The following is a 23,784-nucleotide window of genomic DNA, read 5'->3' as shown; positions in this document are numbered from 1 at the left end:
ATTCTCCAGGCAAGAATAAGGGAGTGGGTTGCCATTCCTTTCCACAGGATCTTCCCAACCCAGGGATCAAACCCGGGTTTCCCACATTACAGGCAGATTCTTTACTATCTGAGCCCCTAGAAAGCCCATAAACTCCCAAACCCATTGTAGTTCTAAAAGTGTAACATAGCTGACCTATTTTAAGTGCTCAATAAGTATTTTGCCTTGGGTTTATGGGGGGTTCAGGAGGTGTTTTTATTGAATTACAGTTGATTTACAATGTTTAGTTAATTTCTGACATACAGCAAAACGATTCAGTTATACATATATTCTTTCTCACTATGGTTTATCACAGGATATTGAAAAAAACATATAGTTCCTTGTGCCATAAAATAGGACCTTGTTGTTTATCTATTCTGTGTATAATAGTTGCATCTGCTGGTCCCAAATTACCATTCAAACTCCCCACTCCTTGACAACCACAAGTCTGTTCTCTGTGTCTGTGAGTCTGTTTCTAGTTTGTGTTTGCATGTGCTTAGTTGCTCAGTCATGTCTGACTCTGTGCGACCCCATGGACTGTAGCCTGCCAGGTTCCTCTGTCCACAGGGATTCTCCAGACAAGAATACTGGAGTGGGTTGCCATGCCCTCCTCCAGGGGATCTTCCCAACCCAGGGATCAAACCCAGGTCTCTTGCATTGCAGGTGGATTCTTTACCATCTGAGCCATCATTTGTGTCATATTTTAGATTCCACACTTAAGTAATATCATATGGTATTTGTGTTTCTTGCCTTGGGTTTTTATTGTATCTGAATTTAAAACTCAGAGGGAAGAATAAAAATGGGAGCACAGGAGGTGGTCAGTAGCAGTTTACCCTCAACATGGTCTATACTAGCCCTCCTTGTTTCTGATGAAGCAGTGTGAAACAGCTGCACTGCTGGGATGGGATGACCTCCTCCATTCTCCCTTCTGCTTCTAGACAGGATAGCATTTAAACCACCCCCGGAGTGCCTATGCTTATTCTCAAAAGCTCAACAGGGGAAGGGATTCCATCCATTTCTTCAAGCACTAGCTCCCGTGCACTAGAGCTGTCCTTTTCAGAAAGTTCTAGTTTATTTTTAAGTTAATGTCTATGTTCATGTAAAGAAAAAGGGCTTGTGTACTCATGCGAGTGAACTTCTGATGATTTTAGAAAGTCGTGTTGCAGTAGGGATCCTGAACATGCCTAGATTCAGCCTCACTAATCACCTCCTGTTTTATTCAGGACTCTTTCCAGATAAGTGACAGAAAGCCAACTCAAATTACGGAAAGAAATAAAAAACAAAGTAGGAACATGCTTATGTATTGGAAAATCCAGGAATTTGTCTACATTCAAGCACAGTAAGAACAGACATTCAAAACAGTGTCCTTGAAGAGCTGTCTCTTTCTCTTTTCACTTTCTCTTCTGCTTCCCTCTGTACTAATGGCAGTCTCTTCAGAAAGTGCTTTCCTTCAGCTCCTGACCTCAGAAAGATAGGGCCACTTCTCTCTTCTCAACCTTCTCATCAGACCCAGTGACAACTATCCCTTACTCCACTTCTTTCCACACAATTCCCAACAAAGAGAGAAAGATGCAAGAAACAGTAGCCAAATGGGAAATCAAATGACCCCTCTCCCCACAATCAATCAAGATACAGCTCTCTGCTGACACCCGACAGCTGAAGGCTACAGCTTAGTCCTGGAGACCTTATTATGGTTTCCTGTGTTCTCTTCTTCCAACTGAAGATGGTGGATTCTGAAAAGCCAGCCCTGGCTTATTGAGCCAATCAATTTCAGAGACAGAAGAGGGAGAGGAGAAAACTTAAGCCTACCTCATAAAAGGAAGGACAGTGCACAGGGACCCTACGAATTACAAGGTGAGCCCCAAGGAACAACCCCCTCAGCTCCCCATTCACCTGCTGAGAAAAAAGTGAGTAGCACTGAGCTGGGACCTGGCAAAAAATGCCCCCTAAACCTTTATGCCCATCATTCAGCATCATTCTGACACACAAATAAGATATCCAAATTTGAACTGCTTGAGGTTACACAGAAAGAAGAGGAAGAGAGGGAATTCCTTTTCTGCAGGAAAGAATTGTGAGCTGGCCAAGCTGGAGGGGCTCCCTTCCACCAACACTCCCCACCAAGTGAAGCCTGTTTGTTCTAGGGCTACATCGCACCACAGTCCACTTCCCGCTTGATTATAACCCGACATTTAAGAGAAGCCAATTTGTTCTCTGGAGCCTGTACTCTGTGATTGCCACCCATGGCCACTGCCAACCACTTAATCATGTTTTGATTTTGTTCACTGGCTTCAGGAAGGGTATTTCCATTTTAATAAGTCAACTGGCAGATCTGCATTTTCTCACTGTTTGGAATCTAGAATATAACTATTTCAAGTGTATCTATGAAATGCACATTTCTTACACTCTTTTTTTTTTTTTAATTTTCAAGCTATAATTTATGTACCCACTTGCTCCACTTCACAACCTGACCTCTCCCATCTCTGTGACCATGAGGCCGTGGCTCAGTGACTGTTCCTCGTGGAGGTTTCTTCAAATCCACACCTGATCCTTGCCCTTTCTGCTTTTCAGAGTAGCTAGATGCCATACATCCAGTGTGAACTCTCTGGATTTCTCTTTTCTTTGTCTCAAAGTTTAACTAACATTCTCCTTGTGTCCTCTCTCCATTCTGCTTGAAAGGGGCCCTGTTTCAAGGCTGATGATCCTCTTGTGTTCTTGATCTCAAGTCCCCAATTTGTTCTTGCCCTCTCTTTTCTGCTTTCCCTCTGGATATTTCCCTCAGCCAAGAAATATGCTTGTCTCTCCATTTAAAAAAGCAAACAATTCAACAAATATAAACTGAAAGTTTTCCCTCAGATATTACTTTTCCATCAAGCAATCATTTCCTCTCTTTCCTGTAAGTCTTAGAATGGTTAATAGCCGAGTCTTCCTTTTCTTTTGACCAATTCTCACCTCTGGTTTGTTCCTCACTGTTGTGACATAGCTTCCATAAATCTACTGTCTTTTAACTCCACTCCTCAGCTCACCTTTCATTCTAGTTAACTCTCATGAGGACAGAGATCTTGTGACCATTTTATCCCAGCATTTCTCACATCTAATATAAATTTTATGCTCAGTTAATATTTTTTTTAGTTAAATGGAAACAGTGTCAGATTTCATTTTCTTGGGCTCCAAAATCACTGCAGATGATGATTGCAGCCATGAAATTAAAAGACGCTTGCTCCTTGGAAGAAAAGCTATAACAAACTTACACAGCATACTAAAAAGAAGAGATATCAACTTGCCAACAAAGGTCCGTATAGTCAAGGCTATGGTTTCTCCAGTAGTCATGTACTGATGTTAGAACTGGACCATAAAGAAGGTTGAACACCAAAGAATTGATGTTTTCAAATTGTGTTGCTGGAGAAGACTCTCGAGAGTCCCTTGGACAGCAAGGAGATCTTATCCGTCAGTCCCATAAGAAATCAACCCTGAATATTCACTGGAAGGACTGACCCTGAAGCTGAAGCTCCAATACTTTGAAGCAAAGAGTTGACTCACTGGAAAAGACCCTGATGCTGGGAAAGATTGAGGGCAGGAGGAAAAGGGGGCAACAGAGGATGAGATGGTTGGATGGCATCACTGACTCAGTGGACATGAGTTTGAGCAAACTCCAAGAGATAGTGAAGGACAGAGAAGCCTAGCATGCTGCAGTTTATAGGGTGGCAGAGTAGGACATGACTTATCGACTGAACAACAACAAAGATGAAGATGGCAATGAAGAAGGTGTGACTTTGAGGCCATCAGAGCACATGAAAGGGCTTCCCAGTTGGCGCTAGTGGTGAAGAACCCTTCTGCCAGCGCAGGAGACTTAAGAGATGCGGGTTCAATCCCTAGGTCAAGAAGGTCCCCTGGAGAAGGGAATGGCAACCCACTCCAGTATTCTTGCCTGGAGAATCCCATGGACAGAGGAGCCCATGGTGAGCTACAGTCCCTAGGGTTGCACAGAGTCAGACACGATTGAAGCAACCTAGCATGAAAAAACTAACCTAACATGAAAAAACAACCTAACATGAAAAAACTCACAGTCTAGTGTGTTAAAATCAGAAAAATAGTCTTGAGGAAGATAGGAACTGGAAGTATTTCAAAGGATTTAATCTCTGATGTGAGTCTTGAAGGTAGAATACTAATTAGGTAAAGAAATGATTAGAATACAGAAACATAGACAGGAGAATTTAGTACAATGTACGACAGGGACTTTCTAAGAGGCAAGAATTTGCGATTCAAATCTGCAATACCAATGTGTCTTGCTCTATTGTTCTCTAACGGAAAATCTTTACATCCCTCTAACATCACGCACGTTTATATCTATTACACAAGGCTATTCAGGGGTGACCTATAATATCAAAAATGGCTAGTACATGTTGAGTACATACTAAATGCCCAACATGGCTCTAAGTGCTTTTCTTCTTAATTAATGCTCAGGAAAATCCTTTTAAGTATGAATTATTATTCCCCTCACTTTATAGTTGAGGAAACTAAGGTCCAGAAGGAACTGGACCTGAGACATAGCTCTCTAGTCAGAAGTTATGCTCTCATTCATCATATGGTATGGTCTCCTTTTTGGCTTAAAATATTTTGCCTTCACCTTCATCCTTGTGGGATTTATGTAACTTTGGTATTTGCTCATCAGATAATATAAATAAAGACCCAAGACATATCCTTTGTGCTAAGCTATCCAAAACTTCTGTCCCTAACTGAAAATTTTAAAGGCTCATGAGAGGGGGAAACAGTGGAAACAGTGTCAGACTTTATTTTGGGGGGCTCCAAAATCACTGCAGATGGTGACTGCAGCCATGAAACTAAAAGACGCTTTTCCTTGGAAGGAAAGTTATGACCAACCTAGATAGCATATTCAAAAGCAGAGACATCACTTTGCCAACAAAAGTCCATCTATTCAAGTCTATGGTTTTTCCAGTGGTCATGTATGGATGTGAGAGTTGGACTGTGAAGAAAGCTGAGCACCTAAGAATTGATGCTTTTGAACTGTGGTGTTGGAGAAGACTCTTGAGAGTCCCTTGGACTGCAAGGAGATCCAACCTGTCCATCCTAAAGGAGATCAGCCCTGTGTGTTCTTTGCAAGGAATGATGCTAAAGCTGGAACTCCAGTACTTTGGCCACCTCACGCGAAGAGTTGACTCACTGGAAAAGACTCTGATGCTGGGAGGGACTGGGGGCAGGAGGAGAAGGGGACGACAGAGGATGAGATGGCTGGATGGCATCACTGACTCGATGGACGTGAGTCTGAGTGAACTCCGGAAGTTGGTGAAGGACAGGGAGGTCTGGCGTGCTGCAATTCATGGGGTCGCAAAGAGTTGGACATGACTGAGTGACTGAACTGAACTGAACTGAGAGGGTTCCATAGACAACACATGTCAAATGATCTAAATTAAAATAGCCACAAAATGTATACAAAGATTGGTGGACTTGTCCACATACTTTCCTGATAATGATCTAATAGTTGTCATGGATTGTGGGCTGTTTAGGTGATGAGAGGAGACAGAATTTTAAGGAAATATAAAATGATAAAATGTGGAAAGAGCTTTAAAAAATTATAAAACCATTCATCCAAAGGTACCTACTTCAACATACCTACTTTGTATCAGAATATATTCTAAAATTCGCTATATAAAAATCACCTGATTTTCTCTTCTTATCCGAAGGAATACAAGTGGCTAGAACTAATATAAAGGCACAGTTGCAGAAACTTTTTAAAATCAGATTTACTGGACAAGTACAAAAAAAAAAAAAAAAATGCGGTGTGAAAGATGAAACAGAAAAAGTGCCTTCTAAGGTAGACAGAGCAGCTTGGACTTTAACTTACAAAATTAAGGCCAGTTGAGTTGCTTAAGATCACATTAGTCAGGGACAGTGGGACTACAAGCTGTGTTTTGTCTGCCGTGCATCCTCTATCAGCGTTCAGAAGCTAACAGCTGGAAGTCAGTTTAGAAGTATCAGGTTCAGCCCTCCTTATCGCTTCTTTTCCTAGAAAAATAAAAATTAGTAAGGCAGAAATGGTGAATTGGTTTATACATGACCTGATTAGTGACAGAAACAGGTTTCCTAACCTCCTAACTCCAAGGCCAATGTTTTTTCTGCAACTGAATACTTGTCTACTCAAAGGTTCCAGTCTGGCAAAATTTGATCCTATGAGAAACTAAGGTTATTGTCATTTTCTCCTTTTTGTTACCAGAAATTTCTTATGATCCTTTAAAAACTTAAAAGGAACCAATGACATGATGGTGGCTGGGGAGGAGGTGGATGGGATCAGTGAAAGAGAACAGCCTCGGGTAAAGAAGAGCATTTACCACTGATACCGTTTAGAATTGTCAGCATGTGGTAATAATAAAAGCAAGATCATATTTTGGTCAGTTTTATTACATTTTCCAATTTAAAACAACACACTGTCTTATTGCCAAAACATGGAGTGGCAATTCAAAACTGTGTCAGTATTAGAACATGTTTCTCTGGGCTCTGGAAAGCACAAAAAGGACAAAAGAAGCAAATACACCCAAGCAGTAATTACACCCAATGTAAAATGATCTCCACTTCCCAGTAAGAAGACCCTACAAATAAAAAAGTTTGGCTCCCTTGATAATATAACATTTTAGGACTGTAGATGAAACAGTAAAATCACTCCATAAAAGTAGAATTTGTTCACTTAGTTATATATGTATTTTAAATTACTTGTGTCAATTCAGTTCAGTTGCTTAGTCATGTCCAACTCTTTGTGACCCCGTGGACCGCAGCACGCCAGGCCTCCCTGTCCATCGCCAACTCCTGGAGCTTGCTCAAATTCATGTCCATTGAGTCAGTGATGTCATCTAACCATCTCATCCTCTGTCCTCCCCCTTCTTCTGCCTTCAATCTTTCCCAGCATCAGGGTCTTTTCCAGTGAATCAGGTGTATGATGTAAAAATCATGTAAAATAACAACAAACATGGCAATTTTAAAACACTGAATTTTTCCCCATCCTTACACTGCACAAAACTATTTATTCAAGCTCTTAACATGCAACCTTGATAGCATTGCCTTCCTAATCACTAGAACCACTGAACAGTTTCCACAGTATGTAATCTTCATTTCCTTCTAAATTACTACATATTTCACATTTTATTTGAATATCTGTAGGAAGCTATCTCCAGAAATTTTACACAAGACAAAATTAGTCAACCCATAAACTTTAAAAAATTTGTTTAAATTGGAGTATAATGCTTTACAATGTTGTGTTAGTTTCTCCTGTACAACAACATGAATCAGCCATCAGTTCAGTTCAGTTCAGTTCAGTCACTCAGTCATGTCCGACTCTTTGCGACTCCATGAACCACAGCATGCCAGGCCTCCCTGCCCATCACCAACTCCCAGAGTTCACTCAAACTCATGTCCATTGAGTTGGTGATGCCATCCAGCCATCTCGTCCTCTGCCGTACCCTTCTCCTCCCGCCCTCAATCTTTCCCAGCATCAGGGTCTTTTCAAATGAGTCAGCTCTTTGCATCAGGTGGCCAAAGTATTGGAGTTTCATCTTCAACATCAGTCCCTCCAATAAACACCCAGGACTGATCTCCTTTAGGATGGACTGGTTGGATCTCCTTGCAGTCCAAGGGACTCTGCAAGAGTCTCTCCAACACCACAGTTCAAAAGCATCAATTCTTTGGTGCTCAGCTTTCTTCACAGTCCAACTCTCACTTCCATATATGACTACTGGAAAAACCATGGCCTTGACTAGATGGACCTTTGTTGGCAAAGTAATGTCTCTGCTTCTTAATATGCTGTCTAAGTTGGTCATAACTTTCCTTTCAAGGAGCAAGCATCTTTTAATTTCATGGCTGCAGTCACCATCTGCAGTGATTTTGGGGCCCAGAAAAATAAAGTCAGCCACTGTTTCCACTGTTTCCCCATCTATTTGCCATGAAGTGATGGGACCAGATGCCATGATCTTCGTTTTCTGAATGTTGAGCTTTAAGCCAACTTTTTCACTCTCCTCTTTCACTTTCATCAAGAGGCTCTTTAGTTCCTCTTCACTTTCTGCCATAAGGGTGGTGTCATCTGCATATCTGACGTTATTGATATTTCTCCCAGCAATCTTGATTCCACCTTGTGCTTCATCCAGCCCAGTGTTTCTCATGATGTACTCTGCATAGAAGTTAAATAAGCAGGGTGACAATATACAGCCTTGGCGTACTCCTTTTCCTATTTGGAACCAGTCTGTTGTTCCATGTCCAGTTCTAACTGTTGCTTCCTGACCTGTATACAGGTTTTTCAAGATGCAGGTCAGGTGGTCTGGTATTCCCATCTCTTTCAGAATTTTCCATAGTTTATTGAGATCCACACAGTCAAAGGCTTTGGCGTAGCCAATAAAGCAGAAACAGATTTTTTTCTCGAACTTTCTTGCTTTTTCAATGATCCAGCAGATGTTGGCAATTTGATCTCTGGTTCCTCTGCCTTTTCTAAAACCGGCTTAAACATCTGTCCCCTCCCACTCGAGCCTCCCTCCCAGCCCCACCATCCCACTCCTCTACATCATAACAGAGCACTGAACTGAGCTCCCTGTGCTATACCGCAGCTTCCCACTAGTTATCCGTTTTACAAATAGTAGTATACAGATGTCAGTGCTATTATTTCAATTTTTCCCACCCTCTCCTTCCCTCTGCTGTGTCCACAAGTCTATATTTCTGTCCTGCAAATAGGTTTATTTGTACCATTTTTCTAGATTCCATATGTATTTGATAATATACAATATTTGCTGTTTTCTTTCTGACATAATTCTCTCTGTATGACAGACTCTAGGTTCATCCACAACACTACAAATGACCCAATATCATTCTTTTTCATGGCTGAGTAACATTTCCCTGTTATATGCCCAAAGTATTATTTATCCATTTATCTGCCAATGGACATTTAGGTTGCTTCCATGTCCTGGTTATTGTAAATAGTGCTGCAATGAACACTGGGGTACATGTGTCTTTTTGAATTATGATTTTCTCAGGGTATATGACCTGTAGTGGGAATGCTGGGTCATATGGTAGTTTTATTCAAAGTTTCTTAAGGAACCTCCATACTGTTTTCTACAGCAGTTGTATCAGTCTACATTCCCATCAACAGTACAAGAAGGATCCTGTTTCTCGACATCTTCTCCAGCATTTATTGTTTGTAGATATGTCATGATTAAGTGGAGATTACACCAATGATACAAGGAATCTTCAATATATGCAAATAAATCAATGTGATAAAACCAGACTAACAAATTGAAAGATAAAAAATATGATAATTTCAATAGAATGCAGCAAATCTTTTGACAAAATTCAACACCCATTTAGCTCTCAAAAAATTGAGCATAGAAGGAACTTACCTCAACATAATAAAGGCCATATATGACAAACTCACATTGAAAATTATTCTTAATGGTAAAAACCTGAAAGTATTTCCTCTAAGATCACAAACAAGACAAGGCTGCTCACTCTCACCATTATTATTTGGCATAGTTCTGGAAGTCCATAGTTCTGGAAGTTCATGGCAATCAGAGAAGAAAAAGAAATAAAAGGAATCCAGATTGGAAAAGAAGAAGTATAACTATTACTGTTTGCAGATGACATGATACTATATACAGAAAATTCTAAAGATGGCATCAGAAAACTACTAGAGCTAACGAATGAATTCAATAAAGTCACAGGATACAAAATTAATACACAGAAATCTCTTGCATTCCTATACACTAACAGCAACAAATCAAAAAGAGAAATTAAGGAATAATCCCATTCAACACATCAAAAAGAATAAAATACTTAGAAATAAATATACCTAAGGAGAAAAAAGATCTGTATGCAGGAAACAGTGAAAGAAATCAAAGACAACACAAAGAGACGAAGAGATATACCATGTCTTTGGATTGGAAGAATCAATATTGTGAAAATAATTATACTACCTAAAGCAATCTACAGATTTAATGCAATTCCTATCAAATTACCAATGGAATTTTTCACAGAAGTCAAATAAAAATTTTATAATTTTAATGAAAACACAAAAGACCCCGAATAGCCAAAGCAATCTTGAGAAAGAAAAATGGAATCAGCCTTCCTGACTTCAGACTATACTACAAAGCTACAATAATCAAGATGGTGTGGTACTGACACAAAAACAGAAATATAAATCAATGGAACAGGATAGATAGACTAGAAATAAACCCACACACCTATGGACACCTTACCTTTGACAAAGGAGGCAAGAATATACAATGGAGAAAATAGAGCCTCTTGAATAAATGGTGCTGGGAAAACTGGACATCTATGTGTAAAAGAATGAAATAGAAGACTTCCTAACACCATACACAAAAATAAATTCAAAATGGATTAAAAACTTAAATGTAAGGCCAGAAACTATAAAGCTCTTAGTGGAAAACATAGGTAGTACACTCTTTGACATAAATTGCAGCAAGATCTTTTTTGACCCACCTCCTGGAGTAATGGTAATAAAAACAAACAGGACCTAATTAAACTTAAAAACTTTTGCACAGCAAAAGAAACCATAAACAAGATGCAAAGACAGCCTTCAGAGTAGGAGAAAATATCTGAAAATGAAGCAACTGACAAAGGATTTATCTCCAAAATATACAAGCAGCAAATGCAGCTCAATAAAAACAAACAAACAAACAAAAAAACCAGACATTTTAATTAGAGAAATGCAAGCCCATATACTTTTAAATAGTGACTTTCATTTTGTTTTGTTTTTAGTTTTTACTTTAGTTGAAAATTTTTTGCTGGAAAGTTTTACTGTATTGCTTTTTAAAGTGACCTTTGAAAGGCTTATTTTAAGCAATATCCAACCTTGAAATTGTGCGATTAGACTCCAAGGAATAATTACTAAATCCTTGAATATCATGCCTCCATTTTAACCTAATCTGTAAATGACCTCACCTTATCTTTGGGCATAGAAGTTAAATCATTCAGTCTCAAGCTGTCATTAAGAAGAAAGCAATGACACACAGTGCTGTGGGAGAAATTAAAGATCTCTCTGCTTTCACTTTAAGAGTATTAACAGTAAATTTGATAAGAAAGATTTGGACTAATAAATGAAAACAAATCCAAATACCTGTGGAATAGACTATGCTGTGAAAACTTTGACTATTGATTAAATTATTCACTTTTAATTTTTAGGCTAGGCAGAGTATTAGAATTTTTAAAAATGAGAGAAATGTAACTCTTATCTTTAGCCTTCTATGGCACCTTGAACAAATCAACTAGACTTGTTGGGTTTATTTTCTTAACTGTAAAATGAGATGCTTAAATCCCAGGTTCCTATAAAATTCTATGAAGATGACATTTTAAAAAGTTATGTGAAAAAGACATCTGAATTTAACTATCTGTCAAAAGACATATTCAGAGTACACGAACCATCTAAAAAACAAAAAAAAAAAGGAGGGGGGAACTATTCATATTTTTAACAATAAGTAAAGACTTGAAAAGGCACTTCAGAAGAAAAGGACATTCATATTTCCAATAAGCACATGAAAAGATGCTCATCTTTGGTCATAAGAAATGCAAACTGAAAATGCAATGTGATAAAACTACATCCCACTAGGATGATTTTTTTTTTTTATTACCAAATATTTGCAAAGACATAGAGCAAATGGAACTAATGGGAATGTAAAGTGGTACAGCCATCTCATAAAACTGTCAGTATCTGCTAAATCTGAACATGATCCAGCACTTCCACTCTTAGGTGTATGTCAAACAACATATTCATAGCAGCTTTATGCATAACAGACAAATCTAGAAACAACCTCAATGTCCACCAGTAGTAGAACGAGTAAACTAATTGTAATTGTATATACTGAATTGTATATATACTATACATATATACTATATATACTAATTGTATATACTGAAACTTATATACAATTATGAAAAAGACTGAATTACTGCTACATTCAACAGCATGCATGAATCTCAGAGACATTAACAATGTGCAAAAGAAACCAGACACAAAAGAATACTTCATTTACATGCAGTTCAAAGACAAGCAAAATTAATCCTTGGTGACACAAATCAAAATATGGTAACCTTTGGGAGCAGAATACTGATTGGGAGGCTGAGAATGTTTTAAATTTTGATTTAGGTTGTAGTTGTATGGTTTTATTCATTAATAAAATTGCATTAAGCTTTATTATACCTATTGTCAATTAAAAATAGATTTATAAAAATTTATCATTTTACAGTATTATATGATGTCATATGAATTATAAGATGATTGCTGCTTGACAGGAAATCTATGACAACCTAGATGGTGTGTTAGAAAGCAAAGACATCACTTTGCCAACAAAGGTCCATATAGGCAAGGCTGTGGTCTTTCAGTAGTCATGTACAGAGAGAGCAGGACCATAAAGAAGGTAGAGTACTGAAGAACTGATGCTTTCAAACTGTGGTGCTGGAGAATACTTAAGAGTCCCTTGGACAGCAAGAAAATCAATCTTGAAATAAATCAACCCTGAATACTCATTGGAAGGACTGATACTGAAGCTGGAGCTTCAATACTTCAGCCACCTGATGTGAACAGCCTACTCACTGGAAAATACTCTGATGCTGGGAAAGATTGAAGGCAGAAGAAGAGGGCAACAGAGGATGGCATCACTAATTCAATGGACATTAGCTTGGGCAAACTCTGGAATGTGGTGAGAGACAGGGAAGCCTGGCATGCTGCAGATCAGGGGGTCTTGAAGAGTCAGACACAACTTGGCAACTGAACAATAACATGATGTCAAAAAATTCACTCCCCAAATTTTTATGAGTGAAAAAAGATAGATCTGAAGTTTGCTAATTAATTCAGTAAGGATCAGGTCTGCACATCAAGATTCCCAATCAGAGAAAATAGCCCCATTTGGGATGAAGCCATAAGGCATCATCAAGAGTAACAAGAGATTGGTGACAACTTTGATGACATGAACCTCTCTGAGTGCCTCCTCCATGACATCTACACCTATGGTTTTGAGACACCTTCTGCCATCCAGCTCTGAACCATTCTTCATTTTATCAAGGACTATGATGTGACTGCTCAAGCCCAATCTGGGATTGGTAAAATGGCAACCTTTGCCATATCAATTCTGCAACAGAATGAATTGGATCTAAAGACCACCAGGCCTTGGTCCTAGCAGCCATTCAGAGTTGGCTCAACAGATACAGAAGGAAGTCACAGCATTAGGAAATTATATGGGCGCCCCCTGCCATGCCTCCATTGGGCGTACACCCACTGCGAGTACTAATGTGTGTGCTGAGGGGCAGAAGTTACAAGTAGAAGCTCTCATTTCATTGTGGGTACCCTAGGCCATAGGTTTGATATGCTTAACCAGAGACACCTTTCTCTCAAACACATCAAGATATTTATAAGAGATGAAGTTGATGAAATGATTAAGGACCAGAAGATCTATGACATATTCCAAAAGCTTAATAGCAAAACCCAGGTGGTTCTGCTGTCAGCTACAATGCCTTCCAGTGTGCTTGAAGTGACCAAGTTCATGAGGGATTCAATTCAAATTCTTGTCAAGAAAGAAGAGTTGACACTGGAGGGTATCCACCAGTTCCACATCAATGTGGAACGAGAGAAGTGGAAATCAGACTCACTGTGTGACTTAAACAAAACCTTGACCATTACACAGGCTGTCATCTTCAACACCTGAAGGAAGGCCCACTGGTTCACTAAGAAGATGCAAACCCGAGACTTCACTGTCTCTGCCATGAGTAGAGATATGAACCAAAAAATGAGATGTAATCATGAGGGAGTTCCCCTCTGGCTCTAGCAGAGTATTGATTACCATTGACCTACTGGCTACAGGTATCAATGTGCAGCAGGCTTCCTTAGTCATAAACTATGACCTTCCCACCAACAGTAAAAATTGCGTCCATATGATCAGTCATGGTGAACGTTTTGGTTGTGATAGTGTGGCTATTAACATGGTGACAGGCCTTGGAGACAACTTCTGCAACACCTCTAATGAAGAGCTGGCCCTCAGTGTAGCTGACCACATCTGACAGCAGCTGTTCTACTATCTAGCCCCAGCCAGGAATCGACCTTTGGGGGACCAAGGAGCAGCAAGAAGGGGGAGGAAGGGAGCCAAGGCCCGGACATCTCACCATTTTTTTTCTTTGAATAAATGTTGCTTTTTGAGGCAAAAGAAGGAACCATGAATATGCTGGACACCTTTTCTTTGGGGGAGGCCCAAAAACAATAATCACTTTCCCTAACCTAGTCAGGCTCTGGACTCCAGAGGCTCTCTCCACCCTAACTGAACTCTTCTGGAAATTGTTCAAGAGTGGGGAGGGGGCTGTAAGCTGTCACTCATTTCACATGCTGGACCAAATCTGGAGGGAGGGCACCTGAGTTAGCTGGGCAGAGGATCGCCCCAGGTGACAGGGGTGGCTCCTGTTACATTGATTTGTATAGTACCCATTCGTATATACCAATTCAGGAAATCAATTAAATGAGTTGGAAATTAAATGACTTAGAAATTGAAAAAAAAATATTCTTTTAATTACTATTTCTTCAGTTTAATTTAAGTATCAAATTTAATATTTTATTTTTAAATCAAATGTTTAGTATGTGATCCCATTTTCCTAAAATTATTTCTACTTATATAGCCAAATATGCAATATTCACAAAATATTCACCAAATGTTAATGATTTTTTCCAGATGGTGAAACTGAGAGAAAAATTTATTTTTGTCATGGACTTTTCTATATTGTTTGATTTTTTATAATGGAATGTATAATTTTAACAAACATCATAGAGCCATTATGCTTTAAGAAAAATGAATAAAGCTATATTGATAACATGCCTGGCAACTGGCCCTGGGAAAGATAATCAATGGAGTTTGGGTAACTCAACATTGGCAACAAAACCCATAGCCAGCATCAGTCTAAAATCCCTGCCTCCTTTATGCTCCTTTCTTTGAGCCAGCTGCACTGTTGTTAAAGACTGAGGATACCACTAAGAAGCTCTGTAGCTCATCTCAGGGCTAAACCTGTTCCATGAGCCCATGACTACCAATGATCCAGCAATCCCACTCCTGGGCATATATCTAGAGAAAACCATAATTTGAAAAGATAGGTACCCCAGTGTTCACTGAAGCACTGTTTTACAATAGCCAAGACATGGAAGAAATCTAAATGTCCATTGATAGAGGAACAGATAAAGAAGATGTTATACATACACACACACTGGAATTTTACTCAGCTACTAAAAAGAATAAAATAATGTCCCTTGAAGCCATATGGATGGACCTAGAGCTTGTTATACTGAATGATACAAGTCACACAGAGAAGGACAAATATCATATGATATTGCTTAAAAGGGAAATCTAAAAAAAAAAAAAATAGTACAATTGAACCTATTTTAAAAACAACAGAGTCACAGATATAGAAAATAAACTTATGGTTGCCATGGGGAAGGGGAGGAAGGATAAATTGGGAGATTGGGACTGACATATACACACCACTATATATAAAATAGGGAATCCCTGGTGGCTCAGAGGTTAAAGCATCTGCCTGCAATGCAGGAGACCCGGGTTTGATACCTGAGCTGGGAAGATCCTCTGGAGAAGGAAATGGCAATCCACTCCAGTATTCTTGCCTGGAGAATCCCATGGAGGGAAGAGCCTGGTAGGCTACAGTCCATGGGGTCGCAAAGAGGCGGACACGACTGAGCTACTTCACTCACTTCACATATATAAACTAGGAAATTAATAAGAATGTACTGTATAGCATGGGTAACTCTACTCAATACTCTCTAATGACCTATATGGAAATGGAATCTAAAAATGAGTGGCTATATGTACAACTGATTTACTCTGCTATACACCTGAAACTAACACATTATAAATTGATTATACTCCAATAAAAATTAATTTTAAAAAAAGATCCTTTGGCCACTCTTCCCCTACTGCTGTCACCCTTACACTTCTCCCAGTCACCTCTCCCACAGCTGCAATTACGACCTACTTCTCCAGGTCCTTTAGCCATCTACACTGCTATGGACAGGATGCCTCTTCCTCTTTGCTGCTGCTGCTGCTGCTAAGTCGCTTTAGTCATGTCCGACTCTATGACATAAAGCCCACCAGGCTCCCCCTTCCCTGGGATTCTCCAGGTAAGAACACTGGAGTGGGTTGCCATTTCCTTCTCCAATGCATGAAAGTGGAAAGTGAAAGTGATGTCGCTCAGTCATGTCCTACTCTTCGCGACCCCATGGACTGCAGCCTACCAGGCTCCTCCATCCATGGGATTTTCCAGGCAAGAGTACTGGAGTGGGGTGCCATTGCCTTCTTCCTCCTTAGATAGGCTCTAATGCATATGTCCTTTCTCCTCCCTGAGTCAAGCTGAACCCATGAAGATTGTATGAAGTTTGAATATATATTATTCCCCACAGCAGAGGGCTGTTGACCCCCAAATTGTGGATATTTGTCAAAGTTGACACTATTACTTTTAACAGTCTGTTTATCTTTCCTACCTGGGGGAAGGAGTTTCCCTTTGTAGATCTTTTCTTAAGAGACAAGGTCTCACTACTCTACCATAAAAAACATGAAATGTCTTTTGCAGCTATTAGCAGAGACTGTATCTTCAACTATGCCAGTAGAAACTTCCACTGAAGGCTTGGAATCCTGAGGGAGCTATGTAAGTTGCAGGCCCATCTGGTTGCTCAAAGGATGATTGCAGAGTTAAGATTCCATGGATGATGGCAAGAGTTACCCCATGATGGCACCAGTGGCATTCCACCAGACTTTTCTGAGAAATGAATTTGGGTATTTTCAGACACCCTAAATTCCTTGATTCATCACTACTCCCCAAGCCTGATTCTTCTGTAAGCTACCAAATACATGTTTCCAATAGATATCTCTTCTCTCAGATCCATCCAGATGTGGCCTCTTTTGTTTGCAATTAGAAACCCTTCTGTTCATGGGGTTCTCAAGGCAAGAACTTCCAGATGTTCCAGCTGGATTTAGAAAAGGCAGAGGAACCAGAGATCAAATTGCCAACATCCGCTGGATCGTAGAAAAAGCAAGAGAGTTCCAGAAAAACATCTATTTCTGCTTTATTGACTATGCCAAAGCCTTTGACTGTGTGGATCACAATAAACTGTGGAAAATTCTGAAAGAGATGGGAATACCAGACCACCTGACCTGCCTCCTGAGAAATCTGTATGCTGGTCAAGAAGCAACAGTTAGAACCAGACATGGAACAACAGACTGGTTCCAAATCAGGAAAGGAGTATGTCAAGGCTGTATGTACATCATGTGAAATGCCAGGCCAGATGAAGCAAAAGCTAGAATCAAGATTTCTGGAAGAAATATCAATAACTTCAGATATGTAGATGACACCTTCTTTATGGCAGAGAGTGAAGAACTAAAGAGCCCTCTTGAGGAAAGTGAAAGAAAGATGAGAGTGAAAAAGCTGGCTTAAAACTCAATATTCAGAAATCTAAGATCATGGCATCCGGTCTCATCACTTCATGACAAATAGATGGGGAAACAATAGAAACAGTGACAGACTTTATTTTCTTGGGCTCCAAATCACTGCAGATGGTGATTGCAGCCATGAAACTAAACTTGACTTCCTGGAGGAGGAGCTAAGATGGCGGAGGAATAGGATAGGGAAAACACTTTCTTCCCCACAAATTCATCAGAAGAACATTTAAACGCCGAGTAAATTCCACAAAACAACTTCTGAATGCCGGCAGAGGACATCAGGCACCCAGAAAAGCAACCAAAGTCTTCGAAAGGAGGTAGTAAAAAATATAAAAGACAAAAAAAGGGACAAAAGAGGGAGGGACAGAGTTCCATCCTGGGAAGGGAGTCTTAGAAAGAGAGAAGTTTCCAAACACCAGGAAACCTTCTCACTGCCGAATCTGTGCCGAGCCTTGGAAGCACAGAGGGCAACATAACGGAGGAAAAATAAACAAACAATTAAAACCCGCACATTGAGAGCCCTACGGTAACTTCCCCAGTGGAGAAGCAGCGTAGACGCCTGCATCCGCCATTAGCAAGAGGGGGCTGGGCAGGGAGGCACGGCGCGGGCTGCATCCCGCAAGAATCTGGCCTGAATACCCCGAGCGCTATCTGAGCGAAATAATTTGGGCTAGCAAACCAGACTGTGGGATATCTACCGCGCGAAAAGCCAGCCCTAACCTATGACACCGCCAGGCCCGTGCATGGAACAAAGGACTAAACAGAGATAGCCGGCAGCAGACCATCCCCCTCCGGTGATAGGCAGCCAGAGCCGGAAGGGGGGCAATTGCAGCCCCAGAGAGACATTATCTATAAAACTGTAAGCAGGCTTCTTTGTTAACTAAAACTTCTTGGGGGGTCTGGACGGTCAACATCTGCCTGAGAAGGTGTGCCGGTGCACACCTAGATGACCAAGCGGCGGGGAGGCGATAAGTCGCAGCAATCGCGCGTGCCAAAAACCTCATCACCTGAGCTGCTCGGATCTGGGAAGGGCACAAAACTCAGGCCCAACCGAGTCTGCGCCTCTGAGGACTACCTGAGTGCCTGAACCTGAGTGGCTTGGACCTGGGACGTACAGGCAGCCCAGGGCCGGCCGCGGATGGTTCCCAGCGGAGCAACCTAGAGCCTGAGCAGTGTGAGCAGAGAGGCTACACGCGCTGTGAACAGGGGGTAGACCCAGTGTGGCTGAGGCACTTCAAGCACACGCCAGTGTTATTTGTTTGCAGCATCCCTCCCTACCTCCCCTCAGCGCGACTGAACAATTTGAGCCTAATAAAAAAAAAAGTGTCCTCCACCGTCACCTTTGTGTCAGGGTGGAAACCAGACACTGAAGAGACCAGCAAACAGAAGAAGCTATAACAGAGGGAACCGCCTTGGAAGCTACAGGCAATAGATTAAAACCCTGTGGTTAGTACCAACTACATAGGAAGGGGCCTATAGATCTTGAGAAATATAAGTCGGGCCAAGGAACTAGCCAAAAATGAACTGAACCCACAATACTCACAACAAAACTGGAGAAAGTCCTAGATATATTTTTACTATTTGTACGATCATTCTTTCTTTCTTTTTTTTTTAATTAAAAAAAATTTTAAGTCCTCTATTATTCCTTTAATTTCCACTTTTATAACCAATTACTTTGCAAAAAAAAAAAAAGAAGACCCTATTTTTTTAAAGTAAACTTCATATATATATATATATTTTTTTTTTATAATTTTTGACCTTTTTTTTTTCCTTCTTTTCTTTAACATTGTATTTTTGAAATTCCAAACTCTACTCTAGATTTTTTTTTTTTCACTCTAGATTTTTAATTTTAGCTTTTTGGTATTTGTTATCAATTTTGTACCTATAGTTTTTTTTTATATATATATATAATTTCTGTGACCCTTTTTTCTTTTTCTCTGTTTCTTTCTCTTCTTCTTTTAAATAACATTGTATATCTGAAATTCCAAATTCTACTCTAGATTTTTAATTTATGCTTTTTGGTATTTGTTATCAATTTTGTATCTGTATTTTTTTTTATAATTTATGCGACTTTGTTTGTTCTTGTTTGTTTTTTTCTCTCTCTTTCTTTTTCTTCTTCTTTTTTTAACATTGTATTTTTGAAATTCCAAACTCTATTCTAGATTTTTAACTTTTGCTTTTTGGTATTAGTTATCAATTTTGTACCTATATTTTCTTTATAATTTTCACGACCTTGTTTGTATTTGTTTGTTCATTTTTTCTCTCTTTCTTTTCCTTCTTCTTTTCTTTAACATCATATTTTTGAAATTCCAAACTCTACTCTAGATTTTTAATTTTTGCTTTTATGTATTTGTTACCAATTTTGTACCTTTAAGAACCCAATCTTCAGTACCCATTTTTCACTAGGGAGCGAGATTACTGGCTTAACTGCTCTCTCTCCCTTTGGACTCTCCTTTTTCTCCACCAGGTCGCCTGTGTCTCCTCCCTAACCCCTCTCTACTCTACCCAACTCTGTGAATTTCTGTGTGTTCCAGACGGTGGAGAACACTTAGGGAACTGATTACTGGCTGGATCTGTCTCCCTCCTTTTCATTCACCCCATTTATCCTCCTGGCCACCTCTGCCACCTTCCTCCTTCTTCTCTTCTCTGTATAACTCTGTGAAAAACTCTGAGCGGTCCAGTTGTGGAGTGCACATAAGGAAGAGATTACTGAATAGCCCACTCTCTCCTCTATTGATTCCACCTCGTCTCATTCGGGTCACCTCTAACTCCCTCCTCACTCTTTTCTTCTCCATATAACGCTGTAAACCTCTCTGGGTGAAACAAGTTTCAGGGCAAGACATACAAAGCAAATTCTCCAGCAGCAAGGAACACAGCCCTGAGCTCCAAGATACAGGCAGCCCAAAGTCACCCCCAAACCATAGACATCCCATAACTCAATACTGGACATTTCATTGCACTCCAGAGAGAAGAAATACAGCTCCACCCACCAGAACACTGACACAAGCTTCCCTAACCAAGAAACCTTGACAAGCCACCTGTACAAACCCACACAGAGCAAGGAAACACCACAATAAAGAGAACTTCACAAACTGCCAGAATACAGAAAGGACACCCCAAACTCAGCAATTTAAACAAGACGAAGAGACAGACGAATACCCAGCAGATAAAGGAACAGGATAAATGCCCACCAAACCAAACAAAAGAGGAAGAGATAGGGAATCTACCTGATAAAGAATTCCAAAAAATGATAGTGATATTGATCCAAAATCTTGAAATCAAAATGGAATCACAGATAAATAGCCTGGAGACAAAGATTGAGAAGATGCAAGAAAGGTTTAACAAAGACCTAGAAGAAATAAAAGAAAGTCAATATATAATGAATAATGCAATAAATGAAATTAAAAACACTCTGGAGGCAACAAATAGTAGAATAACAGAGGCAGAATATAGGATTAGTGAATTAGAAGATAGAATGGTAGAAATAAATGAATCAGAGAGGATAAAAGAAAAACGAATTAAAAGAAATGAGGACAATCTCAGAGACCTCCAGGACAATATTAAACGCTACAACATTTGAATCATAGGGGTCCCAGAAGAAGAAGACAAAAAGAAAGACCATGAGAAAATACTTGAAGAGATAATAGTTGAAAACTTCCCTAAAATGGGGAAGGAAATAATCACCCAAGTCCAGGAAACCTAGAGAGTCCCAAACAGGATAAACCCAAGGCAAAACACCCCAAGACACATATTAATCAAATTAACAAAGATCAAACACAAAGAACAAATATTAAAAGCAGCAAGGGAAAAACAACAAATAACATACAAGGGAATTCCCATAAGGATAACAGCTGATCTTTCAATAGAAACTCTTCAAGCCAGGAGGGAATGGCAAGACATACTTAAAATGATGAAAGAAAATAACCTACAGCCCAGATTATTGTACCCAGCAAGGATTTCATTCAAGTATGAAGGAGAAATCAAAAGCTTTTCAGACAAGCAAAAGCTGAGAGAATTCTGCACCACCAAACCAGCTCTCCAACAAATAGTAAAGGATATTCTCTAGACAGGAAACACAAAAATGGTGTATAAATCCAAACCCAAAACAATAAAGTAAATGGCAACGGGATCATACTTTTCAGTAATTACCTTAAACGTAAATGGGTTGAATGCCCCAACCAAAAGACAAAGACTGGCTGAATGGATACAAAAACAAGACCACTACATATATTGTCTACAAGAGACCCACCTCAAAACAGGGGGCACATACAGACTGAAAGTGAAGGGCTGGAAAAAGATTTTCCATGCAAATAGGGACCAAAAGAAAGCATGAGTAGCAATACTTATATCAGATAAAATAGACTTTAAAACAAAGGCTGTGAAAAGAGACAAAGATGGTCACTACATAATGATCAAAGGATCAATCCAAGAAGAAGATATAACAATTATAAATATATATGCACCCAACATGGGAGCGCTGCAATATGTAAGACAAATGCTAACAAGTATGAAAGGAGAAATCAACAATAACACAATAATAGTGGGAGACTTTAATACCCCACTCACACCTATGGATAGATCAACCAAACAGAAAATTAACAAGGAAACACAAATGTTAAAGGATACAATAGAACAGTTAGACCTAATTGATATCTATAGGACATTTCATCCCAAAACAATGAATTTCACCTTTTTCTCAAGCGCACATGGAACTTTCTCCAGGATAGATCACATCCTGGGCCATAAATCTAGCCTTGGTAAATTCAAAAAAGTAGAAATCATTCCAAGCATCTTTTCTGACCACAATGCAGTAAGATTAGATCTCAATTACAGGAGAAAAACTATTAAAAATTCCAACATATGGAGGCTGAACAACACGCTGCTGAATAACCAACAAATCACAGAAGAAATCAAAAAAGAAATCAAAATTTGCATAGAAACTAATGAAAATGAAAACACAACAACCCAAAACCTGTGGGACACTGTAAAAGCAGTCCTAAGGCGAAAGTTCATAGCAATACAGGCATACCTCAAGAAACAAGAAAAAAAGTCAAATAAATAACCTAACCCTACACCTAAAGCAACTAGAAAAGGAAGAAATGAAGAACCCCAGGGTTAGTAGAAGGAAAGAAAACTTAAAAATTAGGGCAGAAATAAATGCAAAAGAAACAAAAGAGACCATAGCAAAAATCAACAAAGCCAAAAGCTGGTTCTTTGAAAGGATAAATAAAATTGACAAACCATTAGCCAGACTCATCAAGAAACAAAGGGAGAAAAATCAAATCAATAAAATTAGAAATGAAAATGGAGAGATCACAACAGACAACACAGAAATACAAAGGTTCATAAGAGACTACTATCAACAATTATATGCCAATAAAATGGACAACATGGAAGAAATGGAAAAATTCTTAGAAAAGTACAACTTTCCAAAACTGGACCAGGAAGAAATAGAAAATCTTAACAGACCCATCACAAGCACGGAAATGGAAATTGTAATCAGAAATCTTCCAGCAAACAAAAGCCCAGGTCCAGACGGCTTCACAGCTGAATTCTACCAAAATTTTAGAGAAGAGCTAACACCTATCCTGCTCAAACTCTTCCAGAAAATTGCAGAGGAAGGTAAACTTCCAAACTCATTCTATGAGGCCACCATCACCCTAATACCAAAACCTGACAAAGATCCCACAAAAAAAGAAAACTACAGGCCAATATCACTGATGAACATAGATGCAAAAATCCTTAACAAAATTCTAGCAATCAGAATCCGACAACACATTAAAAAGATCATACACCAAGTGATCATGACCAAGATCATGACCAAGTGGGCTTTATCCCAGGGATGCAAGGATTCTTCAATATCTGCAAATCAATCAATGTAATACACCACATTAACAAATTGAACAATAAAAACCATATGATTATCTCAATAGATGCAGAGAAAGCCTTTGACAAAATTCAACATCCATTAATGATAAAAACTCTCCAGAAAGCAGGAATAGAAGGAACATACCTCAACATAATAAAAGCTATATATGACAAACCCACAGCAAACATTATCCTCAATGGTGAAAAATTGACAGCATTTCCTCTAAAGTCAGGAACAAGACAAGGGTGCCCACTTTCACCATTACTATTCAACATAGTTTTGGAAGTTTTGGCCACAGCAATCGGAGCAGAAAAAGAAATAAAAGGAATCCAAATTGGAACAGAAGAAGTAAAACTCTCACTATTTGCAGATGACATGATCCTCTACATAGAAAACCCTAAAGACTCCACCAGAAAA

The 23,784-nt window shown here is 39.4% G+C and overlaps 1 pseudogene; it reads left to right on the top strand.

Annotated features, from left to right (window-relative positions):
• Positions 1-11,835: 11,835 nt before the first annotated feature.
• On the top strand, positions 11,836-14,113 carry LOC133250027 (eukaryotic initiation factor 4A-I-like; annotated as a pseudogene).
• Positions 14,114-23,784: the final 9,671 nt, after the last annotated feature.

Source organism: Bos javanicus, chromosome 6, assembly GCF_032452875.1.
Source record: "Bos javanicus breed banteng chromosome 6, ARS-OSU_banteng_1.0, whole genome shotgun sequence".
In the NCBI taxonomy this organism is placed as follows: Eukaryota; Metazoa; Chordata; class Mammalia; order Artiodactyla; family Bovidae; genus Bos; species Bos javanicus.
This window is presented reverse-complemented; position numbering and strand designations above follow the sequence as displayed.